We start from the raw sequence: 22,563 nt of genomic DNA, 5'->3' as shown, positions 1-22,563 counted from the left end.
CTGAGTGACATAAAATTGAGATTTACGACCTAGAGACCTGACTAAAGCATGAGGTGGCAAGGAAGACTTCTACAGGCTGCTGTTCACAAGCATTATAAATTGTATGTGTTCAGAAAAACATCTGGAACTTGACTATGTCAGCGGGGCTGAGTTGTGACGTGTAATATACAACCACAAAATCTCAAGGGCTTACCAGAAAGGTTTATTTACATGTTTTATTTACATGTCCTGTAGAGTTCAGCTGCAGCTCTACCCTGTATCAACCCCCAAGTGATGAAGGGAAAACAGCGAAGGTAGAACCATGAGACAGTTCTTAGGTCCAGGTGGAACATGTCACTTTCACTCACATCTTATTGGCCAAAACAGGTCACATGGCCAAACTGAGGTTGATGATGCATGAAAGAATAAAGCATCCAATATAAGGCAACAAAAAATACTTGGGGCAATAATCTACTATATTCACCATAGAAAAAGATTAAAAGCTCAGATATAAATATTTTAATTGACTCTAGTTTCGTCAACCTAAAAATAACCCTAGTTAACATTTGATTCTATTTTAACCAAAGTAGGAAAATAATGTCCAATCTATCTGCAATATGCTTTTTTCAACCAACAATATATTGGTAACAGCCTTCTTTGTGAACAAAGGAGCTTTAGTATCATGGCTCTTAATCACTACGCATGAGGCCACCACATGGATATACCATGATACGTTTATATTCTGTATATTTTGAAACAATGAAATTTATCATGGGAGAGTTCATAATAATTCCGTTTGCGTTTGATTATTATATAAAATGACCCTCTTCATTCATTTCAATACTTTTTTGCTTTATTTGGTATCATCTGCTCTCTTTCTGGTTGCAAGTGATTAGTGAAATTCGTCCATCCTTTTACATTTAAAGTTTCTGTATCACTTTGTATTATGTATTCCTGTAGTAAAGATCATGTTGAGTTGTTAAAAAAAATCTAATATTAGCGATATTTTTCCCATTTCCATTTAATATTATAACTAATAGCTGGCCTTATCCCTGCCAAATCATGCTACACTTCCTATTTTATGGTTCTTTGTTTCTTTCAATGCCTGATGGCTTTTCCTTTACAATCTGCTTTTCCTTATAATACTGATTTTAAGATGGTTTTAACTGAGTTTTATATTTGCCATTGCTGTGAAAGATAAAATTTCCCTTGTAACGTTCTGTTTCCCTTCAAGTTTCTCTAAATCCTGCTGGAACCTACAGTCTGTATGTGACAGTCAAGAGTAAAATGGTATCCTTCTAGTCGCCCCTGCAATATAAAACCTCCCCCACACCACCCCACCTCAAAACTTTCTTTTCCTAGTCCTTTTCCCAATCTTGGTGATTTAATTTGAAGTTTTAGAGAATTACACTTAGTATTCTAACACAACATGGAGGAGCTGATACCACTTCTGACTGGGGCCAACCAGAATCTCCAAGTGTGAAGACAGCCTGGAAGAATTAAGTAATACTTTTTCTGCTCTTTCTCAAATAGCCTCCTTTTCTGCAACAGCAGCTGAGGTTTGCCACAATCAAGACCTGGCTCAGTCACTATTTTCCTGAATTTGGGATGCAGCCTTCATAAAATTAGGGTCTAGTCCTTCATGGTTTTGACATTAGGTTGTGTTTTAAATTAGTATCTGGGTTGTTGATGGTTTGTCTTTTTCAACATCTGCATGACTATTTACAGAGAATCAAGAGGAGCCACAGTAGATGTGGCACAAGCCACAGGGACAGGGCAATCCTATCATCAACTGATCTTATCAGTGCAAATGTCATTGTACTGCTGGATGGAATAAACTAGTTTTCCGATCAAGATCATCACCAGAGCAATGAACGCCTATTATCATTATATATTACAGTCATTACAATGTCATTTACATTAGTTTTTTTTTTTTTTTCCCTTATAGAGAGAGGGTAGGGAATCTTTTTATTTCTAAGGTCATTAACGCACAAAAAGAAAAAGAAAATCAAGGAATGCTTTCATGAAGATAAGCCAATCACTTCTAAAAGAAAAAAAAGACGGTGGTATAAGATATTTGATAAACATTTTCCTAGAAAATGACTAAAAGGCAGAGGTTAAAAGGATTTAAAAAAAATTAAAAAATCAAGTACTTTCACTAAAGAATAAATGCCATGAGGCACCTGGGTGGTTCAGTCGGATAAGCGTCCAACTTCAGCTCCGGGTATGATCTCACTGTGAGTTCGAGATGCACATTGGTCTCCAGGCTGACAATGCAGAGCCTGCTTGGTATTCTCTCTCTCTTCCTCTCTCTCTGCCCTTCCCCTACTTGTGCACGCTTTCTCTCTCTCTCAAGAAACAAACTTAAAAAAAAAAAAAAGAATAAATGCCATAAAATGTAAGGAATCACTTTACTCACAACCAAACCATGATGTATGAAACCAAATTTATCTCCCTTCTTAAGACAGTGAAGTGGTGTTAAAAGAAAAAAGGCAGGCAAACTCCACCTATTTTCTCTAGATAAGAGAGGCGAGGAGCAAGAAGCCCAGGGAAAAGCCTCACCACAGATTAACAGTGTTCCTAGGCCTGGAGGCACAGCTCTCCTGGCACTCAAGAACATGGCCCTGCCTTATCTTTTGCTGCTTTCCTTGGTCCTGGCTTCCAAAGAGCATCATGGACATGTTCCAAAGCACCCCCAAAATACAGCTTTCCCTGCCAAGATGGCTTCTGGCGCACTTATTTAAAAAACTAACGAGGAAAAGAGCATACAAACAGACTTCTCTTATTGTGACTGATGAAAACTCCGGTCACTCTCTACTCACTCTCCTAAGATCCTTTACCAAGGAAATGAACAGGACGGACCTACATTCTACAACATCACTTAGACCTCCAGGGTGAGTTTACAGAGGATGTGAATGCTAATTAAGTAAAGAACTATAGAAATGACCCCTGAAAGTATAGTCTTTGAATGCTAATTAACTAAACACTAAAGAAGCAAAGGATAACTGGCATAAATATTCTTTTGACAAGGAACAGATCTCATTTAAAGAAAAATAAAGTTAAAAAAAAAAAGTGTGTGTGTATAAAACACTATAAAATATATTCCCCCAATAGGAGAGCAAATTACTATGTGCAAGAGGTAACTAGAGGGCTGATCTGGAATGCTAATCCTAGTAAAAGAGAGGGCAGCTTTAGAGCACCTCTGTTTCACACTTTCACAAATCAAAAAAAAAAAAAATTCTCTGAATAAGAAATAAGACAGGTTCAGAAGCAGTGGGAACTAGTAAACGTAAGGAAGAAATAAAGGCAACAAATGATGACACCATCATTTTAAAATAATTAAAATGATATTAATGAAACACTGAACACTTCTGCAGAAAAACCTAGTCAAGAGGTAGGTTTAAAAGATAAAGTTTACGGGGCGCCTGGGTGGCTCAGTTGGTTAAGCATCCAACTTCGGCTCAGGTCATGATCTCGCGGTCTGTGAGTTCGAGCCCCGCATCGGGCTCTGTGCTGACAGCTCAGAGCCTGGAGCCTGTTTCACATTCTGTGTCTCCCTCTCTCTCTGACCCTCCCCCATTCATGCTGTCTCAAAAATAAATAAACGTTAAAAAAAATAAATAAATAAAAATAAAAGATAAAGTTTAGGAAATCATCTTGCAAATGGAAAAAAGGGCAGGAAAAGTTAACAGATAACAGAACCTGAATCTATAGATATGGATCGCCCTGAAGACAAAAACCAAAAAAGAAAAGGAATAGTATTCAAAAATATTCCTTAACATAAGGAAGACTTCAATTTGGAAAATAAAATCTTTAACAATATAAATAAGTATCTTTATCTGGAAAATAAAAAAAAATCTTTATCAGGCAAAATTAGTAAAAAGCAAATCAAAATAAGATCTTAATGATACTGCTGAATTTCGATCACTCTCTGAAGCAATTCAATAAGTTAAATATTAATGAAACATTGGAAGCAAGCAGGGGTTAATCCTAGAAAAAGTTCAAAAATATACTCTCCTAAGTACATCTTAGGTTGAAGAAAAAATAAAGCACATTGATATTGTAGAACATTTGAAAACAGAGCAGAAACCAAAAGCATTCAGTCCTGTCCCTCCCCTCCCTCCCCTTTCTTTCTGAATGATGGGAGTGCATTGTCCAGTTAACTCACAGGTGAAAGACTAGGGTAAAAGCAATCAAAGAATATGTTAGAAATGTTGAACATAGCTACAGCTATAATGAAAGGAAAATTCATGGTCTTAATCATTTCCATTATTAAACACAAAAGAATAAAAACAGGTCTCAAGGGTGGCTCAGCTGGTTAAGCATCCAACTCTTGATCTCAGCTCAGGTCTTGATCTCAGGGTCATGAGTTCAAGCCCCACGTTGAGCTCCCGTGCTGGGTGGGCAGCCTACTCAATAAATAAATAAATAAATGAACAAACAAAAATGCATTAATTTTATAATTTATGAAATTTGAAAAGCCAAGTATAAGAAAAATATAAACAAATAAACGTCTTAGATTTATCAACTAATTTACATTATTTACTTATACTTTCATTTCTAAATATGTAGAAAAACAGGAACCATAAGTACAGAAAGAAGGTTATAAAAAGTACATAACCAAGGAATAGAAGACACTAAGTTATTAGATAATTGTTGCAATCTATAATAAATAACTAAAACTAATAATAATCCAAAGGCTAAATATTCTACAATCATCTTGATTTTAAAAGTACACCATTTAATATCCATTGCCAAATATTTAACAACTCTGAACAAATACTGGAATAGTTGCCTTTATTTTTATTAAAAAAAATTTTTTTAATGTTTATTTATATTGAGGTGGGGGAAGCATAGAGAGATGGGGACAGAGGATCTGAAGTGGGCTCTGTGCTGTCAGAAGAGAGCCAAATGTGGATTTCAAACTCACGAACCCTGAGATCATGACCTGAGCCAAAGTCAGATGCTTAACCAACTGAGCCACCCACACACCTCTTTTTTGTTGTTGTTATATTTATTTTGAGAGAGACAGACAGACAGAGAGACAGACAGAGAGACTGAGAGAGGGACAGAATCCCAAGCAGGCAGTGCAAAGCCTGATGTGGGGCTCAAACTCACGAACCACAAGATCATGACCTGAGCCATGACCAACAGTTGGATACTTAACTGACTGAGCTACCCAGGCACCTGGGAATAGTTGCCTTTCTATGTGCTATTGTTTATATATAAACGCATAAGCATACACACACAGACACATAAATCAATCTAGCATCAGGCTCAATGGTGAAACATCAGTACCATTTTCGTCAATGTCAACAACAAAATAATCATACTGGTTATTACCTTGTTAACACTGTTCTCTGAGAATGCTAACCAGGGAACAATATAATCGTTCATCTGAAATGCACATGAGGGGTGTCTGGACGGCTATCAGTTAAGCATTTGACTTTGGCTCAGGTCATGATCTCATGGTTTGTGAGTCTAAGCCCAGCATCAGGCTCTCTGCTGTCAGTGCAGAGCCCATTTTGGATCCTCTGTCCCCCTCTTTCTCTGCCCCTCCCCCACTTGTTCCCCCCAACCCCATCAAAAATAAAATGTAAAAAATAAAAAAGATTTTAAAAATTAAATGTACATGAGAATCAAATGAAAGTCAACCAGAAGGGGTGAAAAGAAAGCAAGCTTTCAGTAATGTAGCTGGTTGCATATCTATCTATTCATCCATCCATCCATCCATTCATCCATCCATCCATCTTCATTTTTTAAGTGAAAATAGCAAGTCTGAAAATGGTACATACTATATAATCCCAACTATATGACACTTTGGAAAAGGCAAAAATATGGGGACAGAAAAAAAAGATGAGTGGTTGCCAGGGTTGGGAGTGGGAGAGTGGGAGGAAGGATAAAATAGGTGAAGCACAAAGGACAGTGTAACTATTCTACGTATGCTGTATTGGTGGATATGTGTCATATATTTGTCCAGACCACAGAATGTACGACACCAAGAGTAAACCCTAACGTAAACTATGGACTTTAGGTGATAATGACCTGTCAGTGTAGGCTCATCATTGATTGTAATGGAGGTACCACTCTGGTGTGGGATGTTGACAATGGAAGAGGCTACGTGTGGGGAGCAGGAAGGATGTGGAAATCCTCTGTATTTTCTGCAATTTTACTTTTTGCAATTTTGTTGTAAACTTAAAATTGCTTTTAAAATAAAGTTTTAGTGGGTGCTTGGGTGGCTCAGTTGGTTAAATGTTGACTTCAGCTCAGGTCATAATCTCACAGTTCGTGAGTTCGAGCCCTGTGTCAGGCTCCATGCTGACAGTGATGAGCCTGCTTGGGATTCTCTCTCACTCTCTCTGTCCCTCCCTGTTTGTGCTCTCTCTCTATCAAAATGAATAAATAAACCTAAAAACAAATAATAAAGACATATAAACTCTGGATAAATAGAAATAAAACATGTTAAAATGTTCTATTTTATGTCTATTTCAAGTACAGAATCAAATGAGAAGGTTGTGGGGTGCCTAGGTGACTCAGTTGGTTAAGCAACTGACTCTTAATTTTGGCTCAGCACAGAATCTCATGGTTCATGAGATCAAGTCCTGAGTCAGGCTCTGCCCTGACAGCATGGAGCCTGCTTGGGATTCTCTCTCTCCCTCTTCCTCTCCCCCTCCCCCATTCTCTCTCTCTCAAAAACAAAAACCAAAAAACAAAATAATAATAAAAAGAGAAATTAAAAACAAACAAACAAACCCAGCAGGCCAGATGTCCTACTTCCCATCCAGGAACTCTTTTGTTATTCATAGTGTATAGATGACAAAAGTAGGATTTAGGAGGTTTGTTAAACAGGGTCCTTAGTTTGGTTTCCAAATCTATTTGACCTCAAAGCCCATGAAACAAATTCTTTCACTGCTATTTACCCTTATTTTACTAATAAATCAATGAATAAATGAGAACTCCAGTTTTGTTTTGTTTTTTTTTTCCAGATGGTACATTACTGATGTACAATACAAATTTATAGAGGTTCTTAAATGATATGAAATGTATGGGGCATACAAGCATCATATTTTCCTAGGGAGATATTCAATAGCTTTCATCAGATTATCAAAAGGCTAAAAAAAGTACATCCTTGGGAGTTCATATTACTAAAAGGATTCTTACCAGTACAGGTTAAAAGACAATCCATGGGCACAAAAGCTGTACAACATATTTAACATAACGCAATCACAGGACATTTGATTTTGATGGGAGCATGTACCACAGCCAGTTTTGACAAGGCCATTTTGGTACCATCACCTCGATAATTTTGCCAATGCTAATTTTCTAAGATTTGTCAGCCACTTTTTCATTCATTATTTGGTTTCTGACTCTTGCTAACATGTTTTGAAAGGAAGCTTGGTAATGTCATAATTCATATTTTAACAGGAAAGATAATATTGGGAACTATGGTTCCCATGACTGCTAATAGGTACTGATTGTCAGCACAGTGGGGACTTTTTGGCAACAACAGGAAACATCAAAGATTTTGCCTCTGCCTTGTGATCTTAAATGATAATTCATTAATCCATGTTGAGTGTGTATAAACTTTTACTGAGACACCAAATGACTTGAGTAGCGGCAAATGTCCTGTTCTCTAGAGGAATTTCCTGTACTGAGCTATGCTGAAGAGTTGGCTTAAAGCCGACAAAATGGCTTAGGTTAAAAATGTTCCAGAAGTGATTCTGATACATTGCTACCAGAAATGTAAAATGGCAGACTGCTATTGAAAATGGTATGGTGACTCCTCAAAAAATTAACAATAAAATTACTATATGATTCAGCAATTCCAATTCTGGGTATACGCCCAAAAGAATGGAAGGCAGGGACTTGAACAGATATTTGTACACTGATATTCATAGCAGCATTATTCATAATAGGGAAAAGGTGAAAGCAACCCAAGTGTCCACCAGCAGATGGACGTATAAACAAAATGTGGTACATTTGTACAATGGAATAGAATTCAGCCTTAAGAAGAACGGAAATTCTGATACATGCTACAATGCGGATGAACCTCGAAGACATTATGTTGAGTAACCTAAGGACCAATATTGGATGATTCTACTTATACTAGGTACCTACAGTAGTCAAATTATATTAGGTACCTACAGAGTCAAATTTATAGAAGGGTGTTTGCCAGTGTCCATGAGGAGGGGGAAACGGAGTTTGGGTTCAATAAGTACAGAATTTCAGTTTGGAAGATGAAAAAGTTCTCGAGAAGGAAAGTAGTTGTCTGGGCTGGGGGCTGGGCAAAATGGATAAAGGGGAGCGAGTAGTACAGGCTTCCAGCTATGGAATAAATAGGTCACAGGGATGAAAGGTACAGCATGGGGACACTGGCTGACAGGTGCTGGCTACACTTGTGGTGAGCACAGCATAACACAGAGTTGCTAATCACTATGTTGCACATCTGAAACTAATTAATATTCTGTGTCAATTATACTTCAATTAAAAAGTGGTTGTCCGAATCCATTTGTGTTGTTATTAACAAAATACCATAAACTAAGTGGCTTAAAAACAACAAGGATTTAGGTGCCTGGGTGGCCTCAGTTGATTTAGCATCTGACTTCAGCTCAGGTCATGACTCATGATCCTTGAGTTCAAGCCCTGCATCTGACTCTACACTGAGAGCTCAGAGCCTGGAGCCTGCTTCAGATTCTGTGTCTCCCTCTCTCTCTGCTCCTCCCCTGCTCACGCTCTGTCTCTCTCTCTCTGTCTCTCTCTCTCAAAAATAAATAAATGTTAAAGAAAAAATTGAACAACAAGCATCTATTTCTCACAGTTTTGGAGGCTGGGGAAGTCCAGGATCATGACACCAGAAGATCTGGTACCTGGTAAAAACCCACTTTCCTAGTTCATAAATGGTCATCTGCTTGTTTTGTCCTCACATAGCAGAAGGGGCGAAGGGATCTCTCTGGAGTCTCTTTTAATTCCACTCACAAGGACCCACCCATGACCTAATCACCTCCCCAAATACTATCACCTCAGGAATAAGGATTTCAACATATGAATTTTGTTGCAACACAAACATTCAAACCATAGTGATGGTTATAGTACAATGTGAATGTACTTAGTGCCTCTGAAATAAGAATTTAAAAACTGTTAGAATGGTAAATTTTATATATATTTTACAAAAATAAAAAAGTTCCTGTATTATCACCTGTAATAACTTTTATAATATGCAGACATCACTTTTGTGTTATTTTGTGCTCAGGTTTCATTTTCTTTATAAAATCTTTCTTAATCAATTAGAATTGCCACTGCAATCTGTATTACTTCTATATTTATGCATGCATATATTATTGAATACCAGCGCACTGTTTATTTGTACCGATTCTGTATAATCTTCGTGGGTGGGGACTATGTCACTTTCATCGTTGCAGTCGGATATCAGGGACCACAAAAACCACTCAGATTGTTTGCTGGGCTTATCATTTCAGTTAAGACCTAAGCCCTCATTATATACATTAAATACAGTTGACTGTGCTCACAGGCTGCCTGAGATAACCCCCTCATGCCAGGTCTTGGATTTTATTATATTTGCCCAAAGAGAACCCAAAAATAATCCAAATGATTTGCAGAGTGGAGTTCCCTTTCTGTTCAATAGAAAGACTGTACAGAGTTCAACATTCCCAAGGGGAAACCTCTGGGTTTTCCTAAAAAAAGACCCACCAACCTGCTAATGGTACTCTAGGGGCCTGGGGCATTATCTGCTCTGTTCTCCCTGGTGCCGAGTCATACATTAGGAATAGGAAGAGAGGCAGTAGTGTAATTCTTTCAATACGGATGATGAATTAGCCTGGCTGCACAGAGTTACCGCACCTGCCACCTACCTAATTGACTAGCCATTATCTACCTAATCGCAAATATTTCATGATTAAGAGCCTTAAGCAGAATTTTAAAAAACTGTCATCCCTCCAGAATAGCAATGTTTATGTAGACCTTTACCTACATATCAGGGTGCCCATACTTCTATTTGCATCGGGTATTCAGCATGAGTGTTAGTTTCAATTATTGCTCATTCATTGCCACAGGAGAGAAGGAACAGCTGACAATAACTGAGGATTTGCTGCCAGGCCCCAGGCAGTTCAGCATCATGTACTCATTTAATTGGGGTGTGGTAATCTTCGCACACACCTGGTGGTGGGCTGGAGCGAGCTTACACAGGCTCAGGAGCCCCCTGCCTGCCAGACCAGCCTCCAGGGACATCCTCTTGGGAACTTGAAATTGGCCATGATAGAAGTAAGCCATGCAAATCAGCATCCTCCCCCTTTTTAGAGAGCTGATTTTTAAATTTTTTTTTTCAACGTCTATTTATTTTTGGGACAGAGAGAGACAGAGCATGAACGGGGGAGGGACAGAGAGAGAGGGAGACACAGAATCGGAAACAGGCTCCAGGCTCTGAGCCATCAGCCCAGAGCCCGATGCGAGGCTCGAACTCCCAGACCGCGAGATCGTGACCTGGCTGAAGTCGGACGCTTAACCGACTGCGCCACCCAGGCGCCCCGAGAGCTGATTTTTAAATGTTTGTCAGTACTCCACTGCATATATCCTGTGCTGTTTTTTCTTTCTATTTTTACACTTAAAAAAAAAAAATTCATGGATTGCCTAGGTCTGAAACCAATCCCAACTCTGTTATTTCCTAGCTATCAAACATCAGGCAATTTACTTTATTTCTCTATGCCTCAATTTCCTCATCTATAAAATAGGGATAGGCACACCTGGTTGGCTCAGTTGATTAAGTGTCTGAATCTTGATTTCATCTCAGGTCATGATCTCATGGTACGTGAGACTGAGCCCTGCATCAGGCTCTGCACTGACAGCAAGGAGCCTGTTTGGAATTCTCTCTCTCCCTCACTCTCTGCCCCTTTCCCGCTCTCTCTCCTCTCTCTAAAAATAAATTGGGGTGCCTGAGTGGCTCAGTCGGTTGAGCGTCCGACTTTGGCTCAGGTCATGATCTTATGGCTCGTGAGTTTGAGCCCCACATCAGCTCAGAGCCTGGAGCTGGCTTCAGATTCTGTGTCTACCTCTCTCTCTGCCCCTCTCCTGTTCACACTCTGTCTCTCTCTCTCTCTCTCAAAAATAAATAAATGTTAAAAAAAAAAGTTTTTTAATAAATAAACTTAAAAACGGGGATAAAAATATCTATTTCATGAAGTTGTGAGAGGCAGATGCCATTATTTGTGTAAAATGGTTACTGTTATTATGCATCCTCTTCCGAGCCACTCCTCCAAATGACTGTCAGGGAGCAGATTTGAGGACACACTGTACCCACGAGAACATCAACTTCCTCCATGAGCAGGTTCAGGACACCTGTCTCCAGAGTACTAATTTTGAGACTGGTTTGATCCATGACACTATTTTATTAAAAGCCCCTATGAAAAAGGTTGCTAATTTTCCATCAAAAGGATCAAGAGTGAAAGGGCGGGCCTACGCCAGCCGACTCCATCTTGTTCTGTGTCCTTCACCTTGACCACACCTCCTCCCCTCGACTCCATCTTGTTCTGTGTCCTTCACCTTGACCACACCTCCTCCCCTCGACTCCATCTTCGACTCCATCTTGTTCTGTGTCCTTCACCTTGACCACACCTCCTCCCCTCAACTCCATCTTGTTCTGTATCCTTCACCTTGACCACACCTCCTCCCCTCGACTCCATCTTGTTCTGTGTCCTTCACCTTGACCACACCTCCTCCCCTCGACTCCATCTTGTTCTGTGTCCTTCACCTTGACCACACCTCCTCCCCTTGAGTAAACCCTCCCTCACCTGCCGGACCCTTCCCCAGGACCCCTCCCCAGCCAATCGGCTGAGGCCATAGCCATTACCTCACCAACTGCCCCCAGGCCCCAATAAAACCTTTGTCCTTTTGAAACTCGCTCTCTTTCCCTGGTATCTCACCGCTGCGTCGGTGCAGGTAGGGGATTGAGCTCGAGCTAGCTCGAATAAAGGCTCTTTGCTTTTGCATCGGACTCGGCTCCCTAGTGGTCTTTGGGGATCACGAATTCTGGGCATAACAAGAGTATTTGGGGAGGGGGCATAATTTAACAAAAATCCACAAAATAGAAACTGATGTACCAGTTCATGTATTTAAATGGATTTGGGGCATATCCTTATTAAAAATAAGCCCACACTTAAATATAAAAGAACGATCAAATAACACGCTTAAGATTATTTTATTATCAAAAATAATTGAGACACTGATATGAAGTGAAATAATAGGGGTCCTAATAGTCTGACAAACTACATTTGAGGTCCAGATAGTGTCAAACTCATGGTACAACTAACAAAGAAATGGATGTCAGTCAAAAAGCTTGAGCTGGAGCCTTCCTTTTCCAGCAGATCACAAGATCTTGTGTCTCAGGACCTTGGTTTCTTTTATGCAGAGAAAATACTTGAGTTCCCAACTCACTTCACAGGATTTTACGAGAATCAAGAAAAGAAAGAAGTACTTTAAAATATGCGTGCGCGCGCGCGCACGCACACACACACACACACACACACACCACACTGGGGTAAATCTGGCAGACTGAATATAGACAGAATCTGTTTCATCCCAAAATTCCACTGAAAACATCAGTAAAGAAATTTTCTTTTTTTAAAAAGTAAAACCCGAGAGCAGTGAGGCCAGGAGGCAATGGCAACAGAAGTTTGGGACTGGAAAACAGAAAAAAGTAGTAAAATGATACCTGGTTCATTAGTGAGTCCTGCCACAAAGATGATGAGTGGAAGTTTAAGAAATTCAAAGGAAGTTTTAATGTGTCACCTGATATTGAATTGAGATGAAAAAAGCTACTCTTCCCCAAATCCCAAGCTTAGGAAATACCAGTGCTGTCTACTACAGAGGTTTTGAAAGGTGATTCGGGACCAACATGCCACCTGGGAACTCATTTCAAATGCAAATTCTTGCGCCTGTCCATACTAGTGGGTCAAAACCTGTGAGCACTCTGTCCAGCACTCTGTTTCAACAAGCCTGACTCTGGACACAGGTGTAAAGGATCGCCAGCTGGGCCCTGTTCTTCGATGACCTAACACTAACCCTAGGGAATAATAATATAGTATTAGACACAGTCACTCCCAAGTAATAGATGTAAAGCCTCAAAAATAAGGAATTGTTAAAATTGTTCCTCAGCAATTCAAAAATATATATAATAATTAGAATTTCAACTGATAACTAAGGTGTTTAGCATTTAACATTTATAGAAATGGGCTTCATACTACAAAACTGTTACTAAAAACATTAGAAAGCTTATGAAAAAGTATTTTTACTACAAACACAGTATCTCCACCTATGAATAAAAAAGAAAATACAGCAGGGCGCCTGGGTGGCTCAGTCAGTTAAACGTCTGACTTTGGTTCAGGTCATGATCTCACAGTCTGTGGGTTCAAGTCCCACATTGGGCTCTCTGCTGTCAGCACAGAGCCCGCTTCAGATCCCTTGCCCCCTCTCTCTCTGCCCCTCTGCCACTCGCACTCGCTTTCTCTCAAAACTAAATGAAAACATTTTTAAAAATGAAATCAAATAAAGCAAAAAGCTCTATCATAACCCAACAGGACTCTATTGTCTACTAATCCCTGCAACTGCAACATTTTTTGGATCCCAGATTCCGAAATGGGCAGAGATAATCCAGTCACCATCTGACTCCATCGGAGGTCAGCAAACTTTTTATGTAAAGGGCCAAACAAAATATTTTAGGCTTTATGAGCCATACGGTCTTACCACAGCTACTCAACACTGCCATTGTAATGGAAAAGCAGCCATAGAAAATGAGCACATGAATAAGCATGGCTATGTTCTACTAAAACTTAATTTATAAAGCCAGGCTTGCAAGCCAGGTTTGCCCTGTGGGCTATAATTTGCTGATCCTTGAACTAGATTATTGAAGATGAGTAAGCATTCTTGGGACCAAATACTGCAAAGTACTTTTAAAGATTGTAGATTCCCCAACAGCTTCCCATGGCAGGGCTGTTAATCCACACTGCAGCTGGCAAGCATTCACAGAGGAGATTCTGAATTTAATGCTTCTTGCCAACTTCAGATTTCTCTATCTCCCCTAACATGTAAAAAAGAAGATACTTTATGTTTAGAAATACACAAACTGAAAAATATTAATAGGATAAAGGGTAGAGGGGATCGCTTTGATCAGGGTAAACTTTTTATTAAAAGCCCCACGTGAAAAAGATTTGCTAATATCCAACTGAAACATAACACCCTACAGAGTCCAAGATGATTTCAAGAAAATGCATGAATTATTTTTAAAAAGGAAAAATGTAAATTAACTTTATTGGTAAGTTTTGTTACATTTCTGAAATTTAAGAAGATAAAATTAAGGATCAAAAACCGGGGGGAAATTGGTCCAGTCCAAAAATGAGTGATGGGACAAGTACGAGACCATTTAAGTAATAAATTCTCAACACGTGCCACTCTCTGCACAGGACCTTCCTGTGTAAACCTAGCTACCTCATCTCTGCAAATCGAAGCAACACTGTGTTTGATTTGCTACAAATTTTGGTATTTCCTCACCAGTTTTTTCTTTTAAGTGTTTTATTTTGGAACAATTTAAGATTTGCAGAGAATTACAAATACACCACAGCAAGTTCCCATATATACTCTTTCCCCAAGGACTTCCTCCAGTTTTTACAAACTGACAAAACAAGAGATTTTAACCTTAAAGTACCGACCAAAAAAACAACAAAAAAAAACAAATAAACAAACAAACAAAAAAAAAACCAAGACATTTGGAAATAAATTCACATGCTGAATTTGTTAGGTATTGTTTAAATAAATTGTACAGTGCTTCTAAATTCAGTACTCCAAACATGAACATGCAGTCAGCAAATCATCTTTCAGTTCTCAGCTCCTGTTGCCTTGAAATAGGCACCATCTCTGTCGCTTTCTAGCACAATGTTCTTTTCATTCCCTTCACAGCTCTTACCTCACTCAATAGTTACATTGTTTATTGGCTTATTATCTGTTCCCAGAGACTTCACCAGTTATGATTCCTGCTCTCTTTGTTATCATTCCTGGGTCCAAAATAGTGACTGGTGCATATTGATTGATAGATACTCCAGAGACTTTGCTACATGGATGGATGAATGAATGACCAAATGCCTACACAAATGAGTGAACACTTCAGATACAGCAGGGTTGCTATAAGGCACAGGAGAAAAGACACACCATTGTTTCTGAAATCTCAAACCTTTAAAAGTCTACCACCAGCCATACACAGTGAAGTTTTGGGGAGTCGATGTGTTAGTCCATCATCCTTGTAATCATTTCTTACTGGGGCAAAGTTTAGAATTGTTACTCCAATACATCCTTGTTCTCTGAAAGCCAAACCTTTCAAAGCGATGTGTCTTGTGGGTTCATACACACAGTACTTCCTAGCATTACTCATCTGGTGTAAAAAGCCAATAAACAAATAATTTTAAATCAACCTCACAGTTAGACTAATTACAGTATTAATCATTCTTCTGTATGTAAAAATATATTGGAAAGAACTCAAATACCTTACAGAGGTGGTTTGAGAATAAGAGGTTTTGAGAAGACAGGTTAAAAGTTTTAAAAGACAAAATAGGGAGTGATGTAGCTCTCCTTATTCCTCCCTTGTGCAGCCCTCGGCTCGGGGTCCAGGAATTACCTGGGTGTGCAAAAAAAAAAGGAAGGATAGATGGTTGGCAGAAAGGAAGGATGGACAGGAGGAAGGTGGGAGAGACTACCTACACCCATATTCTCTATGAATGCTTACATTTATCCCAGGGTCAAATATTACAAAATGTGTCCAAAAGTCAAAGCACCTGATCACTTGACCAACCAAGGGGGCGAAAAGGCATTCCAAAATATGCACCCATCAAATAACCATCTATCAAATAAAAAGAAGCAAGAAGACAAAAATCCTGGGGCACTTTCAGGCTCTCTGCTTCATTTAGAGTGTTTATCTTTCTTCTATCTCTGGACCTGCACTATGAGGAAGGGTAGACACTAATAAATGCATCCAATGCAGCACAAATCGATCTACCACCCAGAGAGAACAATAATCCCACTGTCACTTCTGGAACATCTCCTGCTTATGATGTAATGAGTTGCAAATAACTCAAATTATCTGGTAAACTAAAGATTTAATAGACTGAATTTCACTGCCAAGAAACGTATCAACATTAATACTAAAAATGGAGTTGAAGGAAAGATTCGTCTTCTAACCTCATGCATGAATTTTAAAAGACCAAAAATAATGACCAAAAAAAAAGGATAAATAAAACTCTACATATTTTCTCTGCATAAAAACAGAATAATAATTAGTAGTAGTAATGCTGACTGAGCTTATTCATTTGAAAGTATTCTGTGTATTTAAAGAATAGAGCAAATAAGTTTGTAATCTTATTTTGGAACCAAGATCTTCAGTGTAAGAGAAAAGAGATACAAACATAAAATCAAACAATATTAAAATTCCATAAAGTTAGCTTGAAAAAACCAGTATGAACTCATATGTATTATTTTTAAATGTATATAGTTTCTACCCTGCCCCCCAAAAAGCCTAGAATCACTGAGAACCCACAGGAATAAGCCCTCCTAAGACCTAGACTGCAGTTTCTATTTATTTTATTTTGTTTTAATGTTTGTTTATTTATTTTGAGAGAGAGAGAGACAGGGAGCATACAAGTGTGTGAGCAGAGGAGGGGGAAAGAGAGAGAGGCTCCAAATCATTAGCCTGGCAGCCTGACATGGGATTCGATCTCATGAACTGTGATATCATGACCTGAACTGAAATCAAGAGACGGATACTTAACCAACTGAGCCACCCTGGTGCCCCTAGACTCTAGTTTCTAAATTCCATTACCTACTGAAAAGAACCAGAGCTTCTTAGAATGGCTGATACTTAGACTGGGATATGAAATGTACAAGAGAAGCATGGGGCATCCTGTTGTACCAAAAAGCAGGGTCAAAGAAATTAACAGGACAAGAGTGCTTCTGGGATGTTCTGTTATCTTGATCTGGTTGCTGATGATATGGAACTGGCCAGTCTGTGAAAATTCACTGTGATTCTCTTATGAGAGGCTCTCTTTTCTTTATGTATACACAGGAGCCAACTTGAAGGGGACCCCAGTGAACCAAGGTTGTACTTGAGCATCCAGAAAAAAAAAAATCACCGCAACTAATTAAAACATATTATTTTTTAAATCCATGAATATACAATGATACTCAAAAAAAAAGGAAACTCTTTAATACCCTTTGAAAAAACTAAAGTACCAGCTCTAAAACTGTCTATTAAAAAGGAAGTATTAAGCACTTACTCTGCTTTTTCCTGTATGACTGTATTTCAGGGTAAAATACTAGTTGATCCAAATACATGATGTCTACTTCTAATAGCTTCAGAATAAAAGGGAGATGGATAGACAAATCTGGGTGTGTGTATGGGAGTTTACTATAGTATTCACTGTCTTTTGTGTAATTTGAAATTTTTCTCAATGAAAGGTATTTTTTTAAGTAGAGAAAAAAAACAGCAAAAGATGAAAAGATTCTTAACAAATCAAAATTTCCTTCTTCCCTACCATTTCATTTATGAAACCTCTGATATTAACAGTATACTTTTCTTCATTCCTAATTTTACTGAATATGTATTTAACATACAACTTATTTTTCAAAGTTGGTCTAAATTTTTCAGATTAAGGGGGTGACCATTTTTCTAAAACTTCACCAAGCAGAATGAGAAAGACAACGTACAGGTGGAGGACTGGTCTAGGGCATGGCCTTTATCCCTGGACAAAGGTTCTTTCCTGATCCTTTGTTTCCATTCTTGTCATCTCATTGAGGTTCTTCTCACTCCTCTTCCAGTTGGCTACTGGCCTGCTCCCTTTGCCTTGGCCCTTTCAGCATTTTAGAATGAGATGCCTATTGAGCAGGAGAGACCTCCTTCAGAGAGACAGAAGAGGAGGGAAAGCCCAGGAGAGGAAGAAAGGGACAGGTAAAATGACATCCGCCTTACCAGTTCTCATTGGATAGTCTCTCCATTGCCACTACCTGAGGGAGGAGTCTCAAGACCCTCAAAACAGATAAAAGGGAACAAACATCAGCAAAAAGTGGAATACTTTCTCCTCTACCCATGTTCTCTTTGCTGACTGGTTAGTTGATTTATTGAGTTTACCTTTTTCACAACATTTCAACCTGTTTTTATGTCAATAATGACTTCTAAACACCCCCTACTCCATTTTTTTTTTTTTCAGTGCTGGTTGCCCTTTCCTCAGGGAATTAAGTGAAAGGGAATAGAGAGGTGATACCAGGAACTCCAAGAAAAAGAGGCAAAGGCGCTTTCTGAAAGCTTTCCTGAATATACATGCGTACAAACTAATTCCTGCGACAAAAGAACAATATCAGATAAACACATTTCGTAAAGGAAATGAGATGCTGATCACTTGCATTTCCCTTTTTAAAAAAAAGTTTAATTTCCGTCTCATACAGTCAACGCACAACTTGGCAAATATGTGTGGGAACAGATTTCCACTTACTTTATTTCCAGGAACTTAAACCTGACAGTCAAAGGGACTCATGTACATTTCATCTTTGCTTGTGGTCAAGTATCAAGAGATCCTAAGCAATACTGACCTAAGAGATTCCATAAGACAGAGCAAAGCAATGCAGCCAGGCCACTAAACCACTCAAAATAAACATCCAAACCAGCTGGCCTTCTTTCCTGTTTGCTTCAACATTAAAAATCGGTAATCTGAGGCCTAAAATCTGCTTAAGTAACAGCACTACCTGTCTGAAGGTAATTGAGTTGTTGGGACAAGAACTGCTATTTTAGGATCAAAATCAGTTTCCTCCATCTGTAAACTCTGATCAAATAATTCATGTTTGAGTTCAGCTAATGCAGACAGAAAAGGACCCAATGATTTGAAATATCTTCATGGCTAAAGTTCTTTATTACCATACGAAAGTTTGATTCAGTATCAAATTAACAGGAATACCCCTGTGAATAGTTCAGCTCCTAACAATATACAGTGATCAAAGATGGGGAAAGAGACACTTTGTGATGAACTACAACCAATGTGCTTGAGGGTACATCTGATTCTGATGGTGAGATTTCTCAATGTCAAAAGTCCTACACAAGAAGATGGCACAGCATTTTGCTCACTGAATCACTCTGGTGTCCAGACTGAGTAGGGAGCTGGTCAATGGACTCTAATTCCTATGGTGTCATTCAAAAAGAGGCCAAATCAATGAATCAGTTTGCCTCTCAGGGACCAAAACAGAAAGATTAGGTGATAGAACCCTTGGGTCATGAAATATCAGACTCTGAAATGACACCCTGAAGGTACAGAAAGAATGATTCAAACTCCATCACTATGCAAATGAGATTTCCAAATTAAGAACAACGCACCATTCCGATTTTGGAAAAGTCTTCCTTCTTCACTGGCAAGTTTGGGAGATATCAGCTTAACCTCAGAAAACCACTATTTTTAAAACACACACATTGTATTGTATTCTATTGTATTGTATTGTATTTCTATTTTATTTTATTGAGAGAAAGAGAGAGAGAGCACAAGTGGAGGAGAGGGGCTAAGGGGGAGAGGGAGAAAGAAAGAGGGAGAGAATCTTAAGCAGGCTCCATGCTCAATGCATAACCAGACACAGGACTTGATCCCCATGAATCTGGGATCATCACCTAAACTGAAACCAAAACCAACTAAGCCAGGCACCCCGCAAAACACACACATTTTATATAAAGTAATAAAATGCCAAACAAGAATAAAGACTAACAGTGTGTTATGTGTAAAGTACATGACAGTGACTTCATGAAAGGAGAGAAGAAACTAATGCCTAAAACAGGAATCTTGACAGCAAAAGCCTACAGATGCCAGGCAGGTAACATAAATCTGTAAGGCTGATTGGGTTAAATATGTAAGGAATGGTAAAGATTAGCAAACTTCGGTCTTTGGAATAGTAACAAAACCAGATTTTTAATCTTTCAAGAGAAGCCAGGTATCTGATTTTTTCTATGAAGTTTCCAGACTGATCAATGTTGGCAATTCATTCAATTTTAAAAAAGAAAATGTTTACAGGTTAAGAGATTATAGTCTAAAATTTGACCTATGGGCCGGCAGTTTGCAAGCTCTGCACTAAAATGTAATTTTATTTTATTTTATTTTATTTTATTTTATTTTATTTTTATTTTAACATTTATTTATTTATTTATTTATTTATTTATTTATTTATTTATTTATTTTGAGAGAGAGAGAGAGAGAGAGAGAGCGAGCATAGCAGGGGAGAGGGGCAGAGGGAGAGAGAGAATCCCAAGCAGACTCAATGCTCAATGCAGAGCCTGATTTGGAGCTTGATTTTATGACCCTGAGATCATGACCTGAGCCAAAATCAAGAGTTGGATGCTCAACCCACTGAGCCACCCAGGGGCCCCTAAAATGTAATTTTAAATAATGCAGTAATAGGCAGAAAGCTTCTCACAGAACAATGACGACACTAAATTACTGAGCCTTGGTTTCTGCTCTACCAAGAAGAACCAGTCCATACAAAGAAAGGGTTGGAGGGTATCAAAATAACCGTGGTGTTTCCCAAATTACAGATGTCTACATTATCACCACCACCACCCCTGTGCCCCAGGGCAAATAAGAGTTTGAGAAGAGGACACACAGCTTGTGAGAGCCTCCCAACAACTTTCATGGTACACCCTCCCACTCTGGGGGTCACTGACCTCAAGAAAGTAGAAAGCTTTGCATAACTGGGAGGAATGTGTCCAAATTGTGAAGGCCAAAGTCACTGAGCCTAACATATCAAATAGCATGTGTGAAGTGGCTCTGAAAATAATAACTGCAAATATCAAAGATGACAAGGAGCCCATAGTAAGCATTGCTGGTATCATATTAGTTCAGTCTCTTGGGGGGAAAACACCTACTTGTTTACTATGAAAGATTATAAAAAATGGATGCATTTTAAGAACGTGTGTATGCATGAATGTATTTGCATATACATATATAATGCAAGCAGGGTTGTCATTTCATTGTTTAGGCTGAAATCTGCAGCTTTATTATTTCAGAAGGGAAGGGGAGTGTCTTATTTCCACATGATGCCAGACTGCAGATAGAAAAAAGTTAACAAATACTTTAGCATGTTTTTCTACTTCCTATCCTTAAAAAAATTTTCAGTAGAACTTTTTATCAAGATGCCTACACATAACCAGGATTACTGTGTATTGCTTTTAGATCAGATATACACAAAAGAAGATATAAAGAAATAACTTCCTGTCATTTGGTAATGTCTCACTAATCTTTTAATGTGATTACTGCCTAATCTAACCCCATTTTTGATCTTAAGCTTGTGTTCTCCTAACTCACCTTGTAACCAGGTGTCAAAGTCTTCCAGGTCAGCGTTAAGGTAAAAGCTGTCCAAAGTGTTTTATCCTCTGATGTTGGCAGCTTTTCCCCTGGGAACTCCGTCTGTCTATTGACCCCAGTGGGGTTATCTGGGCAATGACAGGAGTGGCTCCTTGATTTCTTTCTCTTGCTGTTTTGCAGCAATGGGCAGAACTGAAAAAGAGAGATTACACTCACATAGTACAACTCCACATAATCTGCATGAGTTTCTCAGGGGGCTGCCAATGACCAATCAGGAAATTCCTTCCAATTTATCTTTTGAGGTGAAAGTTCATTGAGGATGGTGTCTCAGATTTTTACCTCCTTTGCTCAGTCTTACGTAACCTCAAAGATGTAGTCGCTGAACTCAGCCATCAGTAACATTCATAACTCCCACCTCACCCAGAGTCTGGAGCATGAAAACTCTCAATTTATATAGCAAATATTTTCTAAAAGGGGACAAAGCATATTTTCCAGAAACATGTTTAACCCTCCATTTAAATGGAGCCTTAGTTTTTAAAAACCAGTAAGTATGAAGTGGTTTCACCATATAAGCATATAAATGCACTATCACTGTTCCCTGATAAGGACTCATTAATAGTCTGCAATTTGCCTTACAGAATACAATTGCCAAACTCCTACAACAATCCTCTAGTGAAAGAGCTGACTATACTACCGAAGAATACAATTTTCAACTTGACATTACTTCTCAGAAGGCAGAGAATATTTTACAAGAATATAAAATATGTTCACTTTAAGGCAGAGGAAGAAGAAAAAGCAGGAGGAGGAGGAGGAGGAGATTCAGAAGAGGAAGTAGAGGAGGAAAAAGAGAAAGAAGGAGAAGGAGAAAAGGAGGGAAGGAAGGAAGATGAAAGACAGACACACAGACCTATTCTAAAGTAGAAGCTAAATTAGTCACTCTGATCCTGAAATGTGACAGCAGTTTCCTTTGAGCAACCTCTCTAGCAAGCTCATTTCTTCACAAGTTAGCTTTAAAAATTACTCCCCAGGTTTGATTATCTTTCAAGCCTGTTCTGTCACTCAGGTTTAGTTTTCTCTTTTTACCTATGGAAAAGGAAAAAATAAATGCACACACACACATTCTGAAAGACAACGTCTTCACAGAAGCGCAAAAGATTGATGTCTACTCAGGATCCTACGCTGTAATAGCTCCTGCAAGTATTCTTTT

At 38.7% G+C, this 22,563-nt stretch overlaps 1 protein-coding gene and 1 pseudogene across 25 annotated transcripts in view; both read right to left on the bottom strand.

Moving 5' to 3' along the window:
* The window catches only part of OSBPL6 (oxysterol binding protein like 6), a 123,484-nt gene extending 101,908 nt beyond the window's left edge, over nucleotides 1–21,576 (bottom strand). For 20 of the 25 annotated variants that reach the window (XM_043577150.1, XM_043577162.1, XM_043577166.1 and 17 more), the window contains exon 1: nucleotides 21,357–21,576. The gene's annotated coding sequence lies outside the window, so the exon portion shown is untranslated. Of the gene's footprint in view, nucleotides 1–15,521; nucleotides 15,653–21,356 lie in introns of all 25 variants that reach the window. The other 5 variants (XM_043577151.1, XM_043577167.1, XM_043577175.1 and 2 more) reach the window with 2 other exon arrangements.
* LOC122482190 lies at nucleotides 2,840–2,944 on the bottom strand (annotated as a pseudogene).
* Nucleotides 21,577–22,563: the final 987 nt, after the last annotated feature.

Source organism: Prionailurus bengalensis, chromosome C1, assembly GCF_016509475.1.
Source record: "Prionailurus bengalensis isolate Pbe53 chromosome C1, Fcat_Pben_1.1_paternal_pri, whole genome shotgun sequence".
Taxonomy (NCBI): Eukaryota; Metazoa; Chordata; class Mammalia; order Carnivora; family Felidae; genus Prionailurus; species Prionailurus bengalensis.
Note: the sequence above shows the minus strand (reverse complement) of the source record. Positions and strands in the feature narration are given on the sequence as shown.